This window comes from Oryctolagus cuniculus, chromosome 5 (assembly GCF_964237555.1).
Source record: "Oryctolagus cuniculus chromosome 5, mOryCun1.1, whole genome shotgun sequence".
NCBI classification, from domain to species: domain Eukaryota; kingdom Metazoa; phylum Chordata; class Mammalia; order Lagomorpha; family Leporidae; genus Oryctolagus; species Oryctolagus cuniculus.
Genome location: NC_091436.1, coordinates 33388516 through 33410454, shown reverse-complemented (window position 1 = coordinate 33410454; position 21939 = coordinate 33388516). Strand labels below are relative to the sequence as shown.

General features: G+C 40.7%; 1 protein-coding gene and 1 long non-coding RNA gene across 17 annotated transcripts in view; one reads left to right on the top strand and one right to left on the bottom strand.

Annotated features, from left to right (window-relative positions):
- AHI1 (Abelson helper integration site 1) overlaps nucleotides 1-2443 on the bottom strand; it is a 231110-nt gene extending 228667 nt beyond the window's left edge. For 9 of the 12 annotated variants that reach the window (XR_011388506.1, XR_011388507.1, XR_011388503.1 and 6 more), the window contains exon 1: nucleotides 2164-2302. The gene's annotated coding sequence lies outside the window, so the exon portion shown is untranslated. Of the gene's footprint in view, nucleotides 1-1841; nucleotides 1904-2163 lie in introns of all 12 variants that reach the window. The other 3 variants (XM_008263550.4, XM_070073536.1, XM_008263545.4) reach the window with 2 other exon arrangements.
- A 507-nt stretch (nucleotides 2444-2950) lies between these two features.
- Nucleotides 2951-21939, top strand: part of LOC108177478 (uncharacterized) — a 347101-nt gene continuing 328112 nt past the window's right edge. For all 5 annotated transcript variants that reach the window (XR_011388508.1, XR_011388510.1, XR_007923187.2 and 2 more), the window contains exons 1-2: nucleotides 2951-3276; nucleotides 7042-7099. This is a non-coding gene — a long non-coding RNA (uncharacterized lncRNA). The remainder of the gene's footprint in view (nucleotides 3277-7041; nucleotides 7100-21939) is intronic.

Here is a 21939-nt window from a genome sequence, read left to right as displayed (position 1 = left end):
AAAGGTCTATGCTGTGTGGTGTCTACAGTTGCTGCACACTTTGGGAGTGCCCGCTGGATCTGTAATCATGAAGTCACGTGTGCCAAAGCTGTTTATGGAGGGGCAGCAGCTGGGAGCCACAGGTTGAGGAATGAAAGGCAAGACCTGCGGTAAAGGTACGCAGGCAATTCTTTCTAGAATTTTGCTTCCAACTGTCTTCTTCCCACTCGAGATGCAATAGTATGAGGCAGTAGCTTTCAGGGGTGAAAAGACTGTTAGGATTTTGATGTCTGCTTGAGACTGTTTTCAGGCTTCTCATGACCACCCTCCCCTCCACCCCTCTGCACTGCATTCAGGATCATTTTCTAAAACACAAAGGTGATGGTGGTGTGTGATTGCTTTAAAATTCCTCACCAGTTCCCAATCGACTGGTGGAAAGCACTGGCAAGTCCTTACCACTGAGAAGACGACTATTAATGACTGGATCCTTTGCCATTCCTCACAGCCCCTTCACCGCCACACCTTCACACAGCTTCTGGGCTCCAGCCACGTGAAACTACTTGCAGGGCCTGACCAACGCCAAACTCTCTCCTGCCTTTGTAGCAGGTCACATACCCACTTCTCTCCTGAGAAAAGCCTGCCCTGCTTTGACACTCTGACACTAAATGCAAATGGCACCTTCCCTGGGGAGCACCTTCCCCCAAAGCACAGCTGGATCTTCCAACTTCCCTTTTCACCCTGGCACAAATGGTTCTAAACTGGCTGCTCCCTCTATCCCGCAACCCCCTCCCCCAACTACTGGCTTTTGGAAGAACAAGCCTGCACTATCTTTATATAAGTATCTCCATTTTTAAAAGGCAGCAATTATGGCTCCAGATAGGAAAAACTCAGGCTTGAGCTCCTGTCATGCTACTTCATGTGGCCTTGGGTAAGCCAGTTTCATTAAGCCTTGGTTTCTTCCTTGTCTAGGAAACTAAAGTGGCCCCTATTTTAATCATAAGGAGAAAAAGAAATATCAGAAAACAACATAATCAGTAAACTGCAGGTGCTCGATGTCTACAATTATTTTAAAAATAATTACACAATACACAATTAAGTAAATTTTGTATTTACATTTACTATCATTTAATATTTTAATGACCACTGAAATAAGAGATACTATTTAATAACAGAACATTACAAGTCATCATCTCTAAATGTTATTTAGTATGTACAGCAAACACATTAGAAGAATTAATGATTAATATTTGATTAGTAACAGCTTCAAAATTTAAAGTCTGACTTGGAAACATATTCCCAAATCTCATATACCCCGTGATGTTAACATTTCTCCCTCACAAACCCTTTCACAAAAGCTTCTAAGAGATACTGCGTAGCAAAATTTAGCCGAGATTACGTTTCGTCTTTCTCCCTGACCACCTGATCAGCAGCCAATATGTGACTACAGATCAAGGGGGAGGGAGAAGCAGACAGGCTCGCAGAATTCACTCCGGCTCCAAACCTGTACCAAGGAGGAACAGAAATCAGAACCCTTAGTAAATCAACAATCGCCTTCATAAAGATCCTAAATGCGGTTTCAGACACCTGTGGCATCTGCAATTCTTCCAAAGAGACTTTTAAACACGTCCCGGAATCCTCCTAACTGGCGCTCTTGCTCGCAATAACAGCGAGCGTAAACGCAACAGGTGAAGGAACTGTTAGCATCTCTCTCTCCAAAGAAGAGCAAGCCCTGTCTCCACTTTCCCGGTTAAGGCTGACACGCCGCGCTGACACTCGGGAAGGCTCTCATCCCCTTTCTGTGTTTATCAAAACGCCTCTAACAGAATTTGACTCTTTTCTTAGAAACGTAACGTATCCGTCACCTTTTCTGGGTGTCATTAAGAAGGCACTTCACAGGTTCAACATTCAGCGCCAGGTTGACACTCTATAAGGAAATAAACACGCTTATTACGCATCTGAGCCAGAATCCGGGCTGGGAGAGGCAGCATCGGAACAGCACGCCGGACGCTCCGACGCCGGAGAAGTCGCCCCCTTCCCGGGCCGCGCTGGGCCGCTCTGGGCCGCTCGGCCTGCGGAGGCGCAGAGGGAGCCCCCAACGCCGCCACCCCTCCAGAGGGGCCGGGGTAGGTAGGCCGAACACCCGGGTCCGGGCTCCCGCCACCAGCGCACCCACACGATACTCACCCAGAGCGCAGAGCCGCGTCTCCCGCACAAGCCTACACCCCGGGCGGCGCGAAGCGGCTCCCAGCCCCAAGCAGGGAGGGCGAGGAGCCTACGCAGCCTCGGGAGCCGCCAGCAACACCGGCTCTGAGAGCGGGCTCGGTGCCGCAGTGCGGGCAGCGCGCCGCCGGTGACGTCAGCGCCGGCCTACGCCGCCGTTCCCATGACAACCAATGCGGCCCGGCTCCAGGCCTGGACGGGGGCCCTGCGGGAGCGCCCTTCCCGCGGCCCCGCCCCCAGGCTCTCTCCGCCTCCGCCGCGGGCCCGGAGTTGCTGCAGTGCCTGTCTGCCCGCGCCCCTCAGCCTGCCGCCGGGCGCGCGCCCCGGGGCCGCGCCTCCGCGGTTCTAGAAGGGGCAGGAATCTCATCCCCAGGCCAGCAGAGGGGAGGCGGGAATGCGCGGGTGCCGCCTCAGAGCCGCCGGAGCTTGGCCTCCGTCCGGAAAAAAGCAAGCGCGGGAAAAAGTGGGGCAAAAGCAGGCGGGGAGGCGGTCTTGGAAGCCGCCCAAGATAGGAACCTTGAATGAATGAAGCGAGGAAGCCAAGAAACAGACTTGTCGCACCCCACGTGGTCGCCCCCACAAAGTGAAACGCGCGTTGAGAGCGTGGAGAATGAGGAGTTGTACTCCAGAGTCTTCGGGAAAACTTATCCACGATTTGTCTGGCGCTGAGTTGCCTTGAAAGTAGAACAGAAATTAAAACGTCATCTTTCTACACCTGATGACCCCCTCCCACCTTGCAGATTTCTGCCACAGGCGCCATCTTTGGTTCTGAGTCACCAGGGATGGAAAAACACCAGACGCCTTACTCGTCCACGCTTAGTGAGAGGCCGTTTTCTGCAGTTGGCAGCCACGCACCAGAAACCTGTTGCCTCATTTGTAGGGCCAGAGAGTTTGTGTATTTCTCTGGTTGCCAGCTTCTCCATTCTCACTGGCATCACTGCATCTTATAAATGATGGCAAGTGTTTCTCCAGAACCTCTGAGGAGGCGATGAGAAAGAAATATTACCAAACTGTGCTACTTTTCCCTCCAAAACTGGCTGGAAGAATTTTGTGTATCCTGTAAGAAAAGAATTTCAGGTGGGAGACAGTAGCGGTAAGCAAGCTAGCCAAGTTTCACGAGGTAGTTCATCCGAGATGGTGGGCAGCTCGGCTCGCCAAAGAAACCAAGTGCATTGCCTACATGCAGACTGGGGTTACTGTGAGTTAGGGGTCCCTTTCTGCTGTGTCGCCTTCCCGCTCCCTTTTTGGGGAGTGGGCGAGGGGGCAGATATTGCTGGGCAAATGGTTTTTTGGGGGTGAAGTTCGTGAAATTCCTCGCAAGGTTTTATTGCCAGATTTAAGAGCCACCTTGGCAAAGGGCCAGGAAGAGTGTCCTGAGAGATCTCCGGAGGGAAGGCTGGCAACCCCTACAAGGTTGTCAGATATGGATAGGACTTTCTGGAAACACTGGGTGCCTTCCAAGGCTTGCTTCTAAGGCTGCTCCCTTCCTTTCCACATGTACTTCTTGTTTGGGCCCTTTCCCATAGGCTAATGTCTACCTTCCTATCCAGCAAACCTACTCCTGGCTTTTTATGTTGCTTTAATCTCTTCAGCCTGCCATCATCCTCCCAGTGTTTGAGTAAGATGCCTGTAGGCACCTTCTTACACCAATGTGCATTCTGTCTTTCTGCCAATCCCAGTGTATGGTCCAGCCAGCTCAACCCGAACTGCTAATGCCAGCCTTCCACCCTTCCCATTGGAATTTTTGACATGGCCTCCTTTACCAATCCTCTGACTCCAGTATTGACTCTTAATCTCCACTTTCCATGCCGCTACCAGAATGACCTCACTAAAAGTGTAAGTTCGGTAATGACATTGCTTTGCTGAAAATTCTTCAAAAACCATCAGTAGATCGAATGACTTTGCCTGATATACAAAACATTCTGTTTTCCTTACTAGTTTCACATCTCATTACCTCCTGGTTTCAATTTTATGCAATACTGCATTATGTATATCATGCAGTTTTGAGCAATAGTCAGCTTTGTGTGCCATGCAAAGCAGTCCATATCCTTTCATGTCCAAGTTCTTGCACTTATCATTCTCTCTCCCTGAAAAGCTTTTCTTGTATACTTCCATTCCTGCATTTATCAGCCCAAATGTTGCCCATCCTTTGAATCTTAAGCAGGTTGACTCACTCCTGCAAACACTCCTTCTATCCCCTGTTAGAATTTGGACACTGATTCTGGAAATCATATTTCATTGTTTGTATTGTGTTTTACTCTCTCTATCCTCAGAATCTACCACACTATCAAATAGTTGGTATTTCATTAATATTCATTCAGTGAATAAGGACATATATTGAGCTTCTTCTAGGAGCTTTGCATTGTGGCTGTTTCATGTACTTCTCATCTGTCCTCAAAACTGAAATTTAGGTGCCCATTTTTAAAGAGGTTATAACTGTCTGCTTATACTTAGCCAAGTGTTATTTCCAGGATATATTTCCAAGTCTATCCAACTCGCTGACATAACCTGTTATCATCTCTTGCCTCAATCTTTGTGATAGCTTGCAGATATACAGTCTGGGCCGGGGAATATTTCAAAGCAGTGATATTTAAGTAAAGATCTAACTAATGCATAGTTGTCAAGGTTAGGAAGGGTTTCTGGGTAAAATGGAGTATAGTGTTCCCCATGAGAAAATTTGACATAATCCAAGAACTGCAATGAATTTAAGACTGCTGAGTAAATATCTGAGAAACAGACTAGGAGCTTTGGAAAGACATATGGGCAACTTTTGGAAAGACATAGAGAAAATTCCAAATTGAGAGAAAAATATCACTTTGACCCTTCTGGGTGGTGCTGACTTAGAACTGACTATATCAGTGTGAACTAATAGTCTTTAATACATGTGCAATCACATTTAGAAATAACATATAATACAAAGTGTGTGTGTGTGATTTTTTTTCTCTGGCTCTCTCTGCTAAAAGGGTCTAGGAGCAGTGGTAAACTAGAAGCAATGGCACATAATACCTAGATTTGCTTTCCAACCACCTTTCTCCATGAAAGAAACTAGGTACCCTTGGAGAAATGTTTGATTCCAGAACAGGAGCGAGGAAAGTACAAGATGAGCCAGGAAATCTTTTTGCACCAGAAATTAAGGGCATTCTCACAGAATGATGAAGCCTACCAAAGGGGCACAAAACTGGCTTGAAGGATCCTCCATTGTCCACATCTATGGAAATCTGAACACCAATACTAATAAATTGTAATCCACTAAATAAAATAGGAATACTTGAAACCACACTGAAATAAATAAATGGATTTTTAGAAAAATAGTGATAAGGAAAATCTCTTGGTTAAATTAAAATGTCAACTAATAAATGTAAAAGAGATAATATAGGTTAGACACCATACCATTTGGCTACTGTTACAATAAAAACTGATTCAGGCCAGAGCTATCAGTGAATGCTAAAACTAGAAACACACACACACACACACACACATGCACTCAGTAAGATAGATAGATAGATAGATAGATATAGATAGCCAGCCTCAAGGTGTTTCACCACCAAATATTACTAATTACAAAGAGAAAAAAATGGAAACTTCACAGGATGAAATCTGCCATGAGTAATTAAAATATTTTCACTAGTCATGACACAAATCAACATTGTATGCCTTGGTAAGAGGCACTTAGAACACACTTCAGTGATAATTAGTGCTAAAAAAAGGCCTGTTGAAGTCCTTTGCCCATTTCTTAACTGGATTGTTTGTTTGGTTGCTGTTGAGTTTCTTGAACTTTTTGCAGATTCTGTATATTAATCTTTTATTAACATTTTTATAATATTAACATTAAAAATATTTGCAAATATTTTCTCCCATTCTGTTGGTTGCCTCTTCATGTTGCTGAGTGTTTCTTTTGCAGTGCAGAAGCTTCTCATCTTGATGTAATCCTAGACAAATTTTTTCCAATGTGTTTTTCATGCATATTCTAATTTTGGTCCTATTGTATGTAAAATATTTAACATTTCTTCAATTAACATATATCATAATTTCTTTTCATGCTATTATAAATGCCGTATAAACTTCCTTAAAAATTCTAACTTTGTGCGCTGGCGCTGTGGCTCACTAGGCTAATCCTCCACCTTGCAGCGCCGGCACACCGGGTTCTAGTCCCAGTCGGGGCGCCGGATTCTGTCCCAGTTGCCCCTCTTCCAGGCCAGCTCTCTGCTGTGGGCAGGGAGTACAGTGGAGGATGGCCCGAGTGCTTGGGCCCTGCACCCTATGGGAGACCAGGATAAGTACCTGGCTCCTGCCATCGGATCAGCGTGGTGTGCCGGCCGCAGTGCGCCGGCCACAGCGGCCATTGGAGGGTGAACCAACGGCAAAGGAAGACCTTTCTCTCTGTCTCTCTCTCTCACTGTCCACTCTGTCTGTCAAAAAAAAAAAAAAAATTCTAACTTTGTTAATAATGTTTACATGTGCTCATGGTAAAAATCCAATCATGCAGATGTTTATAATGTAAAAACTGAGTAATCAGTTTTGTGTTAATCACTGATCATAAATCTTTTATACATTCTCCTAGACTTTCAGGCATATATTAAATATGCTAAATTATAAATATAACTTTTCCTATAGATTTTGTCCTATCCCCTTATTTTTGTTCTTTACTGTGTATTACCATCTTAAAAGGCTTTAAAAGGTGATGGGATGAATTTTTAAAAGAAGAGTGCTTTCTTAAAAATCTCTCATGTTATTAAATTTTTTCCTCAGTATTTATATATTGGGCACCATTTTGCTTGCAATCTCATTTCTTTATACTTTCTAACTCATGTTTGCACATTTTCCTTCTTCTGTTCCTTCTAGGTCTTCTTGCTATATTCTGCCTCTCTTCTTTACCTCGTGATAGTGAAGAGTCTCTAAGGTAAGTATGGTCTTGTTTTTCTATCTACAGATGGCAATTTCTTCTAGCTTTAAAGTTCAATTGTCAAACCAGCTACTCCTAGATGTATCTCTCCCACCCATTCTTTTCTCCACAACTCTGGACTCACAAATCCACCTACATAATAGATGCCTCCACTTAGATGTCCATGAGGCACAGCAGACCTGCTTAACACTGATCTTATCATCTGCCTCAAACAATCCCCACTTGAAACTTCCATTCTCTTATGTAGGTGACTCCATTTTTCCAGTTTTTCAAGTCAAACACCAAACACTTTCGAAGAATCTTTGGCCTTCTTTTTTGTATAACTCTAATTCAACCTATCAAGGTAGTGTAGATTGGGTCCCAAATCCCATGTAAGAGAATTATATGTCTGTAATTCAGGTGAGAGATGTTTTCTTCCACCCAAACTTTAGCCCTGACAAACTTCTTTTTTTCCCTTTGCTGGTGAAGTCTTTTGAGGGTCCCAGTTTGATAGAAACGTCTTCATTCCCACACTGAAAAGGGCCTCAGGTGCTGTCTTGGGAGACCATTACATCCAAGGACTATCCTCCTGGCATTGGCAAATGCCCCCAGCAGAGAAGTGCCTTCAGCCCTGGATTTACTTCCTCTTCTCCGTTCTCCATTCTCTTTGAGCCTCTGAATTTTCTTCTGTTTTCTAGTAAGCTCCATGATGCAACTTACTCTGTATTTCTTTTTTTTTATTGTTATTTTCTTTTAAACTTTTATTTAGTAAATATAATTTTCCAAAGTACAGTTTATGGATTACAATGGCTATTCTCCCCCATAACTTCCCTCCCACCCACACCTCTCCCATCTCCCGCTCCCTCTCCCATTCCATTCACATCAAGATTCATTTTCAATTATCTTTATATATAGAAGATTGATTTAGTATATATTAAGTAAAGATTTCATCAGTTTGCACCCACACAGAGCATAAAGTGTAAAATACTATTTGAGTACTAGTTATAGCATTAATTCACATTGGACAACACATTAAGGACAGATCCCACATGAGGATTAAGTACACAGTGACTCCTGTTGTTGATTTAGCAATTTGACACTCTTGTTTATGGCATCAGAAATCTCCCTAGGCTCTAGTCATTAGTTGCCAAGGCTATGGAAGCCTCTTGAGTTCACTGACTTCAATCTTATTTAGACAAGGTCATAGTCAAAGTGAAAGTTCTCTCCTCCCTTCAGAGAAAGGTACCTCCTCCTTTGAGATCTCACTTGCAGAGATCTTTCATTTAGGGTGGTGGTTTTTTTTGTTTGTTTGTTTGTTTGTTTGTTTTTGTTTTGTTTTGTTTTGTTTTTTTTTGCCAGAGTGTCTTGGCTTTTCATGCCTAAAATACTCTCATGGGCTCTTCAGCCATATCTGAATGCCTTAAGGGCTGATTCTGAGGCCAGAGTGCTATTTAGGAAATCTGCCATTCTATGAGTCTGCTGTGTATCCCACTTCCCATTTTGGATCGTTCTCTCCCTTTTTTATTCTATCAGTTAGTATTTGCAGACACTAGTCTTGTTTGTGTGATCCCTTTGACTCTTAGACCTATCAGTGTGATCAATTGTGAACTGAAATTGATCACTTGGACTAGTGAGATGGCTTTGGTACATGCAATCTTGATGGGATTGTATTGGAATCCCCTGGCACATTTCTAACTCCACCATTTGGGGGCAAGTCCGATTGACCATGTCCCAAATTGTACATCTCCTCCCTCTCTTATTCCCACTCTTATATTTAACATGGATCACTTTTCAGTTAAATTTAAACACCTAAGAATAAATGTGTGTTAATTACAGAGTTTAACCAATAGTATTAACTAGAACAAAAAAATACTAAAAGGGATAAAATATTAAATTGTACATCAACAGTCAGGACAAGGGCTGATCGTCACTGTTTCTCATAGTGTCCCTTTCACTTCAACAGATTTCCTTTTTTGTGGTTGGTTAGTTGTCACCAATCAGGGAGAACATATGAAATTTGTCCCTTTGGGACTGGCTTAATTCACTCAGCATGATGTTTTCCAGATTCCTCCACTTTGTTGCAAATGACCGGATTGCATTGTTTTTGACTGCTGTATAGTATTTTATAAAGTACATGTCCTATAATTTCTTTATCCAATCTACTGTTGATGGGCATTTGGGTTAATTCCAGGTCTTAGCTATTGTGAATTGAGCTGCAATAAACATTAATGTGCAGACAGCTTGTTCGTTTGCCAACATGATTTCCTTTGGATAAATTCCAAGGAGTGGGATGGCTGGGTTGTATGGTAGGGTTATATTCAGGTTTCTGAGGAATCTCCAGACTGACTTCCATAGTGGCTTGACCAGTTTGCATTCCCACCAACAGTGGCTTAGTGTCCCTTTTTCCCCATATCCTCGCCAGCATCTGTTGTTGGTAGATTTCTGTATGTGAGCCATTCTAACCAGGGTGAGGTGAAACCTCATTGTGGTTTTGATTTGCATTTCCCTGATGGCTAGTGATCTTGAACATTTTTTCATGTGCCTGTTGGCCATTTGGATTTCCTCTTTTGAAAAATGTCTATTGAGGTCCTTGGCCCATCTCTCAAGTGGGTTGTTTGTTTTGTTGTTGTGGAGTTTCTTGATCTCATTGTAGATTCTGGTTATCAACCCTTTATCTGTTGCATAGTTTGCAAATATTTTTTCCTATTCTGTCGGTTGCCTCTTCACTCTCCTGACTGTTTCTTTTGCAGTACAGAAACTTCTCAATTTGATGCATATCCAATAGTTAATTTTGGCTTTGACTGTCTGTGCCTCCGGGTTCTTTTCCAAGAAGTCTTTGCTGGTACCTATATCTTGCAGGGTTTCTGCAATGTTCTCTAATAATTTGATGGTGTCGGGTCATAGATTTAGGTCTTTAATCCATGTTGAGTGAATTTTTCTGTAAGGTGAAAGGTAGGGGTCTTGCTTCATGATTCTGCATGTGGAAATCCAGTTTTCCCAGCACCATTTATTGAATAGACTGTCCTTGCTCCAGGAATTGGTTTTAGATCCTTGATCAAATATAAGTTGGCTGTAGATGTTGGGAATGATTTCTGGTGTTTCAATTCTGTTCCATTGGTCTATCCATCTGTTTCTGTACCAGTACCATGCTGTTTTGATAACAACTGCCCTGTAGTATGTCCTGAAATCTGGTATTGTGATGCCTCCAGCTTTGTTTTTGTTGTACAAGATTGCTTTAGCTATTCGAGATCTCTTGCATCTCCATATGAATTTCAGCATCATTTTTTCCAGATCTGTGAAGAATGTCTTTGGTATCTTGATTGGTATCACATTGAATCTATAAATTGCTTTTGGGAGAATGGACATTTTGATGATGTTGATTCTTCCAATCCATAAGCATGGAAGATTTTTCCATTTTTTGGTATCCTCTTCTATTTCTTTCTTTAAGATTTTGTAATTCTCATCATAGAGATCTTTGACGTCCTTGGTTAAGGTTATTCCAAGGTATTTGATTGCTTCTGTAGCTATTGTGAATGGGATTGATCTTAGAAGTTCTTTCTCAGCTGTGGCATTGCCTGTGTATACAAAAGTTGTTGATTTTTGTGCATTGATTTTATACCCTGCTACTTTGCCAAACTCTTTTATGAGTTCTAGTAGTCTCTTAGTAGAGTTCTTTGGATCCCCTAAATAAAGAATCATATCATCTGCAAAGAGGGATAGTTTGAGTTCTTCCTTTCCAATTTGTATTCCTTTAATTTCTTTTTCTTGCCTAATAGCTCTGGCTAAGACTTCCAGAACTATATTGAACAACAGTGGTGAGAGTGGGCATCCCTGTCTGGTATGAGATCTCAGTGGAAATGATTCCAACTTTTCCCCATTCAATAGGATGTTGGCCATGGGTTTTTTATAAATTGCCTTGATTGTATTGAGGAATGTTCCTTCCATACCCAATTTACTTAGAGTTTTCATCATGAACTGGTGTTGAATTTTATCAAATGCTTTCTCTGCATCTATTGAGATAATCATATGGTTTTTCCTCTGCGATCTGTTAATGTGGTGTATCACATTGATTGATTTGCAAACATTGAACCATTGCTGCATACCAGGGATAAATCCCACCTGGTTGGGTGGATGATTTTTCTGATGTGTTGTATTCTATTGGCGAGAATTTTATTGAGGATTTTTGCATCTATGTTCATCAGGGATATTGGTCTGTAATTGTCTTTCAGTGCTGCATCTTTCTCTGGCTTAGGAATTAAGGTGATGCTGGCTTCATAGAAAGAATTTGGGAGGATTCTCTCTTCTTCGATTGTTCTGAATAGTTTGAGGAGAATTGGAGTTAGTTATTCTTTAAATGTCTGGTAGAATTTAGCAGTGAATCCATCTGGTCCTGGGCTTTTCTTTGTTGGGAGGGCCTTTATTACTGTTTCAATTTCTGTCTCAGTTATGGGTCTGTTTAGGTTTTCTATGTCTTCCTCGTTCAATTTAGTTAGGTTGCATGTGTCCAGGAATCTGTCCATTTTTGATAGATTTCCCTGTTTGCTGGAATACAACTCTTTGTAGTAATTTCTGATGAATCTTTTTATTTCTGTGGTGTCTGTTGTTACATTTCCTTTTTCATCTCTGATTTTATTGATTTGGGTCTTTTCTCTTCTTTTTTTAGTTAGTTGGGCCAATGTTCTGTCAATTTTGTTTACTTTTTCAAAAAACCACCTCCTCGTTTGGGTGATTTTTTTGTAATTTTTTTTTTTTTTGGATTCAATCCTATTGAGTTCTTCTCTGATTTTAATTATTTCTCTCCTCCTAATAGATTTGGGCCTGGTTGCTGCAGATTTTCTAGGTCCTTGAGATGAATTGAAAGCTCATTTATTTGGTGCCTTTCCAGTTTCTTGATGTAGGCACCTATTGATATGAACTTTCCTCTTAACACTGCTTTTGCTGTATCCCATAAGTTTTGGTATGTTGTGCTGTTATCCTCATTTACTTCCAGAAAGTTTTTGATTTCTCTTTTGATTTCTTCTATGACCCAGTGTTCATTCAGGAGCATGTTGTTCAATCTCCATGTGTTTGCGTATGCTTTAGGGATTCCTGAGTTGCTAATTTCCAACTTCATTCCTTTATGGTCTGAGAAGCTGCATGGTATGATTCTAATTCTTTTGACTTTGCTGAGACTTGCTTTATGGCCTAGTATGTGGTCAATCCTAGCTTACTCTGTATTTCTAGCTGATTTTAAAAATCTCTATTTCCTTTTTTCAGGATCTCTGACTTACCAGGTAAAGAGGAATTTCTTCCCTTTCAACTCAATACATATTACAGGAAATTTTATGAATAAATAGTAATTACTTCGCAAGAATTATTTAGCTTATAACTTCCTTAAATAGTTGAACTTTCCTTATATATTTTCTGTGTGCTGTCATGCTAAGAAAATATGATGAAAGCACACATTCAGGTTTGCTCAGAATTCACGGAGTTTCAGCATATATGCTCAATCTGAGCACTGGGTGGCAGCATAATAACACAAATTTTGGCCTGAACCTAAAAGACTTCAGTTTTAGTTTGTGTAACGGCTTTATTAGAATATTTTACTATGCACTAATTTGTATCCAAACTATTTGATTTACTTAAGTTTAACATATTATCAAGAATTTATAGTAGTTTATGAGGTATAGTTGACACACTGGCTGAGAATAGAGTTTCTGGATGAATAAATGGAGTCTAGAATGATACCTGTTCCTCCAGAGTCTATCCAGTAATAAATGCAAGAATCCAGATTTTTTTTTTTTTTACTGTCACTAAAGGCCTTAATTCAGATTTCTCACCTATCATCTACTATGATAAGTCTTCTTTTTGAACAAAAGGCATATTTTGGACACTTGTTCTTGTTCCTGAGTTGTCAATTCTTTTGGGGATGCTGTCATTAAATGTTTATTGTGTTATTCCAAAAGTATCTATCTAGTGGGTTGGGAATCACTTCTTACTACGTGTGAAGACAGGGGCTTCCCAACCACCTTTGTGAGAAGTTACCAGGCCTTCTTCTCTAAGGGACTCAGACAAGTGAGAAGGGAAGTCCATTCTTATCATTGAAACAATTTTAAAAAGCCTGTCTGAAACACACAGGAAGAGAAAGACAGACAGACAGAAATCTTACATCCTTTGAGTCACTGCTCAAATGCCCACAACAGCTGGGTCTGGATCAGGCTAGAGCCAGGAACCCAAACCTCAATCCAGGTCTCCTATATGGGTGGCAGGAACCCAAATACTTAAGCCATTACCTGCTGTCTCCCAGGGCGTGCATTAGCTTGAAGCTGGAATGAGAACCAGAGTCAGGACTTGAATTCAGATACTGTAATTTGGGATGTGGACTTCTAAGCATCATCTTAATTGCTATACCAAACACAGTGCGTGCTATCACATTTGAGTTTATCTTTTAATGTATAATTAGCATGTAAAATGTTTTTAAAAACCCCTCAGTTTTAATATATAATTTAGCTTGCTAGCTATATTTTCCCATACCTGAGATAATTTATAGTTTTTTGTTTTTAAAATGTTCAGAATTAATTATCATTAAAGCACATATTAGAAACATAGAAAGGCTTACAAGGGGAAATGACAAATCTCTGTTTCACCCCTTCCCTTCTGCTGTCATGTTCCTGAGACCAAAGTCTTGTAAATAGTTTCTGGTTTTATTTATTTATTTTTGAACTGATGATTAGCTTTCACTTATAACTGTTCCTTGATTTATCAGATTGAAAGATTATCATAATCTCTTGCTGAAAGAGAAAACATTTTACCTTCCCTATCTGTTGCTTCCCAGCAAAGTCATAGAAAGAGAAGGTACAATATAATGGATAAAAGCATAGACTCTGGAATTTCACTGATACCACTTACCAGCTGTGTGGTCTTAGGCAAGTTACTCAAGATCTCTGAGCCTTGTTTTCATCAGCTATAAAATGAGGGCAATAATAGTTCATTCCTCGGAGTATTATTCTAAGAAGAGATGTGTCAATAGATTTAAAGCACTAAACAAGCGTTACTAATAGTAGCACTTTACTGCTTCTTTTGGTTACCTTTGTATTTTTAAATAATATGCTTATTCCTTTATTGTTGATCAACTACATATAAATATCTTGACATCTGAGTTTGTAAGATGAGGAAATTCGTAGGCTTACTGTGATGCTTACTTTTCTCTGTTTTTCTTCTCAATCTCGCCTCCCATATTTTTCCATCTCTGATTCTTCTATTTTCTGGGAGATTTTCTTTCTTTCTTTTTTATTAAGATTTTATTTATTTATTTGAGAGATAGAGTTACAGGCAGAGATAGGGAGAGACAGAAAGGTCTTCCATCTGCTGGTTCACTCCCCAAAAGGCTGCAATGGACGGAGCTGGGCTGATCCGAAGACAGGAGCCAGGAACGGGTGCAGGGGCCCAAGCATATGGGCCATCTTCTACTGCTTTACCCCGCCATAGCAGAGAGCTGAACTGGAAGAGGGGCAGCGGGGACACAAACTAGTTCCCATTTGGGATGCTGGCACCACAGCGGAGGCTAACCTGCTACGCCACAGATTTAATCTTCTAATTATCTACTGAAAAGCTTACCTTAGCAACCATATTTGTAATTTCTGAAAGTCTTTTCTGATTTTTGATGTTTGATTTTATTTGATTTTAAAGACTCCAGTTTACTTAGACCCCAGTCTCCTACTCATTATTGCTCTGTTCAGATTTTCTGTTTGTTCATGATTCAGTCTTTGTAGATTGTACATTTCTAGGAATTTACCTATTACTTTTAAGTTATCCAGTTGATTGATACAGGATTATTCATAGTAGTTTCTTATCCTTTGTGTTTCTGTAGTATCTGTTTTGATGACTCCTCTTTCACTTACAGTTTTATTTATTTGTTTTTTTTTTTTCTCTCTCTTTTTCTTGGTTGGTCTAGCTAAAATTTTACAATCTTTAGCTTTTTTTGTCAATCTCTTCTATTGTTTTTTGAGTATCTACTTGATTTATTTCTGCTCTAGTCTATTATTTTCTTCTTTCTGATAATTTTGGACGTAGTTTATTCTTTTTCTAGTTCCTTAATGTGTAAAGGTAGGTAGTTTATTTAGGGTCTATCTTGTTTTCTACATTTGTTTCAATGTAGGAATTTATCCCTGTAAACTTTTTTCTTAGACATGCTTTTGCTGCATCCCATAAGTTGCAGTTCCAATTTTGCTCAATGTATTTTTTTTATTTTATTTTATTTAATGAACATAAATTTCCAAAGTACAGCTTATGGATTACAATAGCTCCCCCCCCATAACTTCCCTCCCACCCACAACACTCCCCTCTCCCACTCCCTCTCCCCTTCCATTCACATCAAGATTAATTTTCAATTATCTTTATATACAGAAGATCAATTTAGCATATATTAAGTAAAGATTTCAACAGTTTGCACCCACACAGAAACACAAAGTGTAAAATACTATTTGAGTACTAGTTATAGCATTAATTAAACACCTAAGAGTAATTGTGTATTAATTACAGAGTTCAACCAATAGTTTTAAGTAGAACATAAAAAATACTAAAAGGGTAAAGTATTAAGTTCTTTTTTTTCTTTTTTTTTTGTGTTATAGATTTTTTTTAATTTAATAAATGTGAATTTACAAAGTGCAACTTTTGTATTGTTGTGGCTTCCCCCCCCAACCTCCCTCCCTCCCATGGCCCTCCCCTCTTTCACTCCCTCTCCCATCCCGCCCTTCATCGAGTTTCATTTTCAATTACCTTCATATACTGAAGATCAACTTAGTATATACTAAGCAAGGATTTCAACTGGCTGCACTCACACAACCACACAAGGTATAGGGTATTGTATGACTAGTAGTGTTGTTTTTAAGTTTCATGGTAAAACACATTAAGGACAGAGATCCTATGTGGGGAGCATGTACCCAGTGACTCCTGTTGTTGATTTAACAATTGGCACTCTTATGTATGATGTCAGCAATCACCCTAGACTCTTGCTATGAGCTGTCTAGGCTATGGAAGCCCCTTGAGTTCACCGACTCTGAACTTGTTTAGTCAAGGCCGTATCACAGTGGAGGTTCCTTCCTCCCTTCAGAGAAAGGCGCCTGTCTCCTTGATGGCCTGTTCCTTCTGCTGGGGTCTTGTTCACCAGGATCTTTCATTTAGATTGTTTTTTGCCATTGTGTCTGCTCAATGTATTTTTTATTTCCCTTTTGATTTCTTCTTTGACCCATTGGTTGTTCCAGGATATGTTATTAACTTAAATGTCCATTGGCAGATGAATAGATAGAAAAAAATGTGGCATATACTGCCATGGAATATTACTCAGCATTATAAATGAAGGAAATTTTTCCATTTGTGATAATATGGATGGACCTAAATGGTATTGTGCCAAGTGAAAAAAGCCAGACACGAAAGACAAATATTTCTGATCTCCCCAGTTTATGGAATCTAAATTACTCAAACTCAGAAGCAAGGTAGAATGATGGTTACCATGTGTTAGAAGGAGGAGCAATTATGTAAGTGTTCATGAAAGAATATGAAACCTTACTTATATCAGATAAATTCTGTAAATCTACTCTTTAGCATGGTGCCTATAACTAACAAAACCATATGGTATCCGCCTAGCGGCGCCGGCACACCGGGTTCTAGTCCCGGTCGGGGCGCCGGATTCTGTCCCGGTTGCCCCTCTTCCAGGCCAGCCCTCTGCTGTGGCCCGGGAGTGCAGTGGAGGATGGCCCAGGTGCTTGGGCCCTGCACCCCATGGGAGACCAGGAAAAGCACCTGGCTCCTGGCTCCTGCCATCGGATCGGTGCGGTGCGCCGGCCGCAGCGCGCCGGCCGTGGCGGCCATTGGAGGGTGAACCAACGGCAAAGGAAGACCTTTCTCTCTGTCTCTCTCTCTCACTGTCCACTCTGCCTGTCAAAAACAAAAAAAAAAAAAAAAACAAAAAAAAAAACAAAACCATATGGTATATTTAAACTGTGCTAAGTGGGTAGATACTTTATGTATTCTTAACACACACAAAAGAAGGATGCGGAGAGGAAAAGAAACAATGGAATCTTTGAGAAACGATGGTTATATTTATGGCCTGCATTAATGGTGTTTTCAAGGATGTATACTTATTTCCAAAGTCAGCAATTTATATACATTAAATATGTATAGCTTTTAATATACCAATCGTAGCTCAATAAAATAGTGTCAAATAAAATAAACTATAAAATGCCTCCTGCCTTCTGACCTTGCAAGTTTAGCTCCCAGTGTCCTCAGTTGGCAGTGTTGTGGAGCACACAGATTAAAAACACAGCGAGATAATTGAGGTCAAATTAGGAGTCTTTATTAGCCACCTGGTGACTGCCCTCTCACAGAGAAAGTCCGGAAAAGACAGCCCTGAATTGCAGTTGCAGGGGGTTTTTAAAGGCAAAACCTACTTTTTATTAGTCATTTAATCACGTGTGTAGGCTTCTGTAAGCAGAAAGCAGGCATACAGAAGTGAGAAGCGGTTGGCCAATCAGCCAATTTCTTTTTAACCTTATTGAAAAATATAATGATTAAATTATTCAGTTGTTCCCGGTCAGGGTCAAGCATGGCATCACTGACCTTGGTGCCACCTGTGTTATCTCGTGACTGCAGCCAGGAGAAGACAGGAGAAGCCATAGACTGGTGCCCTTGGCCATTATCAAGCAAGCAGAGGTACAGAAGCCAGAAGTAGGCCAGTTACAAACTAATATTTATTTTTATGAAGAACAGGCCCTGCTTTTAAAACAACCAAGCAAAAAATGACCTATAGCCTATAACCACTCGGGTGTGCTATACCTTGTAGACAAGTTAAACTTTTGAGTCACCTGTCACAGCAGAACATACATGGAGCCAACCAGTAAAGGCAAATGTTGAATCCAGTTCGATTATTACAAGCAAGAGGGTGGGTTCAGACCAAAAAAGGGTACAGATCATTAACTGGAAAAACTGTCTCTGTGCATATCCAATAAATAGACCACCTTCCTTTTTTATTGTTATTGTTCCTGCCTGTTCCTTGAATTATTTCAACTTTCTTTGTAGATTTGTTTTCTATTTATCTCTCTTGGTCTCTCTTTAATTCTGGAGCATTTTCAAAATGTCAGTATTCCTTAGTTATTTCTTTAAAAATAAGGCAATGAGAAACTGATGTGGACTGGCCTTGTCAACTGATCATCTTTGCTTTAGGTGTTTGGATGGGAAGTACCACATTGGCTGCCCTGCAGTTCTCCAGAAGGCACAGTTTCTGCAGTGGCAAATACCTGGCAAGTGAGGTTTCCACTCACTGGGGTTAGAAATAGGGGGTTATGGGGTAATTATCACATATACTAATTTTAATTAATGGCATTATTTTAACTACATATTCTACTACTTGTTCCCAGTAGGTGTTTTCTGAGCTTCTTTATATTTCTGCAAGGCCGATTTTTTCAGCTTTTTTAGAACCCATTTGTCTTAGTTTCTTAGAGCTACAATAACAAATTGCCACAGACTTCATAGCTTAAAACAACAGAAATGTATTATTCCACAGGTCTGGAGGCCAGAAATGAAAGACTGAGATGTCAGCAAGACCATGCTCCCTCAAGAGGTTTTAGAGGGAAATGTTTTTGTTTGTTGGTTTGTTTGTTTGTTTTTGTTGTTGTGTGGTTTTTTTTTTTTTTTTCACTACTTCTTCCTGCTTCTGCTAGCTGTTGGCATTCCTTGGCTTACAGCTACATTACTGCACTTTCTGCCACTGTCTTCAGAGGACCTTCTCCTCTTTTGTCTATGTAGTCTCCCCTTTCTGCTTCACTCTTATAAGGACAGTTATCATTAGATTTAAGACTGATCCAGAAAAATCCAGGATGATGTCCTTATCTAAAGCTCCTTCATTCTGGCTGGCATTGTGGCATAGCAGGTAAAGCCCGAGATGCTCGCATCCCATAGGGGTGCTGGTTCATATCCTGGCTGCTCTGCTTCCATTCCAGCTCCCTGCCAATGACCTGGGAAAAGCAGCAGAAGATTGCCCAAGTGCTTGGCCCCTGCCAAGCACCTGGGAGATGCAGAAGAAACTCCTGGCTCCTGGCTTCAGCCTGTAACAGCTTTGGCTGTTGTGGCTATCTAAGGAGCAAACCAGTGGATGGAAAATCTTTCTCTCTCTGTCCCTTCCTCTTTTTTCTATAATCGGACTTTCAAATAAATAAATAAATCTTTTAAAAAATCCTTGATTTAGTTTTGATTGCAAAGATCTTTTTACCAAATAAGGTTAACATTCACAGATTGTAGGGATTAAGACATGAATATATCTCTTCTCTTTGAATATGACCATTAATATCACCACACTACTCTTCTAATTGATTTTTTCTTTTAAATATTTATTAATTTGAAAGGCAGAGTTACAGAGAGGCAGAAGCAGAGAGAGCGATAGAGCGCGAGTGATAGAGTGAGAGAGCGAGAGTGAGCGAGAGAGAGAGAGAAAAGTCTTCTATCCACTGGTTCACTCTCCAAGTGGCCACAATGGCCGGGGCTGTGCCAATCCGAAGCCAGGAGCCAGAAGCTTTTTCCGGGTTTCCCACATGGGTGCAGGGGCCCAAGGACTTGGGCTATTTTCCACTGCTTTCCCAGGCCATAGTAGAGAGCAGGATTGGAAGTGGATCAGCCGGGACTCGAACCAGCTCCCATATGGGATACCGGCACTGCAGGCTGGGCCTTTAGCCCACTATGCCACAGCACTGGCCCCTCTAATTGCTTTTGTCTTTTAAATATTTATTTATTTGAAAAGTAGAGTTATGACGAGAGAAAGAAAGAAAGGGAGGGAGGGAGAGATGGAGGAAGGGAGAAAGAGACAAAGAGAGAGAGACAGAGAGATTTTCCATCTGCTGGCTCACTCCCCAAATGGCCACAAGAATCCAGGAGCCAGGAGCTTCCTCTAGGTCTCCCAGGTGGGTACAAGGGCCCAGGCACTTGGGCCATCTTCCACTACTTTCTCAGTTGCATTAGCAGGGAGCTGGATTGGAAGTGGAGCAGCTGGGACTCAAACCGGTGCACACATGGCATGCTGGCACTGCAGGTGGTGGATTAACCTTCTACACCATAGCGCTGGCCCCCTAATTATTCTTTTTCTTTTTTTAAGCAGAGTAAGTACTTAGTTTATTTATGTGAAAGGCAGGGCTACACAGAGAAAAGGAGACACACACACACACAGAAAGAGAGAGAGAGAGAGAGAGAGAGAGAGAGAGAAAGATCTTCCATCCAATGATTGACTTTCCACATACTTGTAATGTCTGGGGCTGGACCAGGCTGAAGCTAGGAGTTTTGAACTTCTTCTGGATCTTTCATGAGTGTTCAGGGGCCATACTGTTGCTTTCTCAGGCTCATTAGCAGGAATCTGAAATGGAGCAGCCAGGACCCCAACCAGCACTCATATGGGATGCTGGTATAACAGGCAGTGACTTAACCCACTGTACAATGACTCTGACCCCTGCTTAATCACTTTAAGAAAGTTGGTGACATTTTTTTGTCTATTAATAGCTTACTTTTGGTCCTCTTTATTCTTTACTGATTTTGTGTGTTTCTCTTTCTATATATGTGAGATATGTTATACATGAATTTATGTGTCTGAATATATATATATATATGCACACACATTTATTGACATTTATTTTTATTTTTTTCTTTAAAATTTTATTTAAGTTAAACAAGTTTCACATACTTCATATACACAAATTAAGGAACATAGTGATACTTCCCACCCTACACTCCCTCACACCTGTTCTTCAACCCTTCTTCCTCCTCCCATTCCTATGCTTAAATTTTTAAAGATCTATTTCCAGTTTACTTAATGATCATAAAGTTAAACCTACACAAAGTAAAAGATTTCAACAAATAATAAGAAGAAAACACTGTTCTTCAACAGAAGAGACAAGGGCTGTAAACAATCATCCAATCTCAAAATGTCCATTTCACTCCATTACATTTTAGGTACTCTATTAGTTATTTTGAATCAGGGAAAACATATGACATCTGTCTTTTTGGGACTGGATTATTTCACTAAATATAATGGTTTCCAGTTGTGTTGATCTTGTTGCAAAACACAGGATTTCATTTTTTTTTTTACAGCTGAGTAGTACTCCATAGTGTATATATACCACAATTTCTTTATCCAGTCAATAGTTGATGGACGTTTGGGTTGACTGCATATCTTAGTTATTGTGAATTGTGCTACAATGAACATAGGGGTACAGATAACTCTTTCACATGCTGATTTCTTTTGGTTTGGGTAAATTCCCAGGAGTGGGATGGCTGGATCATATGGTAGGTCTATACTTAGATTTCTGAGTTATCTCCATACTGTCTTCAACAGTGGCTGTTCCAGTTTACATTCCCACCAACAGTGGATTAGGGTATATTTTCCCCCACATCCTCATCAGTATTTGTTGTTTGTTGATTTCTGTATGAGAGCCGTTCTAACTTGAGTGAGGTGAAACTTCACTGTGGTTTTGATTTGCCTTTCCCTGATGGCTAGGAATCCTGAGCATATTCTCAAGTATCTGTTGGCCATTTGAATTTCCTCTTTTGAAAAATGCCTGTTCAAATCCTTTGCTTATTTCTTAACTGGTTTCTTTGTTTTGTTATTGTCGCATTGAGCTCTTTATAGATTTTGGATGTTAACCCTTTATCAGTTGCATAGTTTTCAAATATTTTCTCCATTCTGTTGGTTGCTTCTTCACGTTGCTGAGTGTTTCTTTTGTAGTGCAGAAGCTTCTCAGCTTGATGTAATCCCATTTGTCAATTTTGGCTTTGATTACTTGTGCTTTTGGAGTCTTTTCCTGTGCCAATATCTTGGAGTATTTGCCTGTGCCAATATCTTG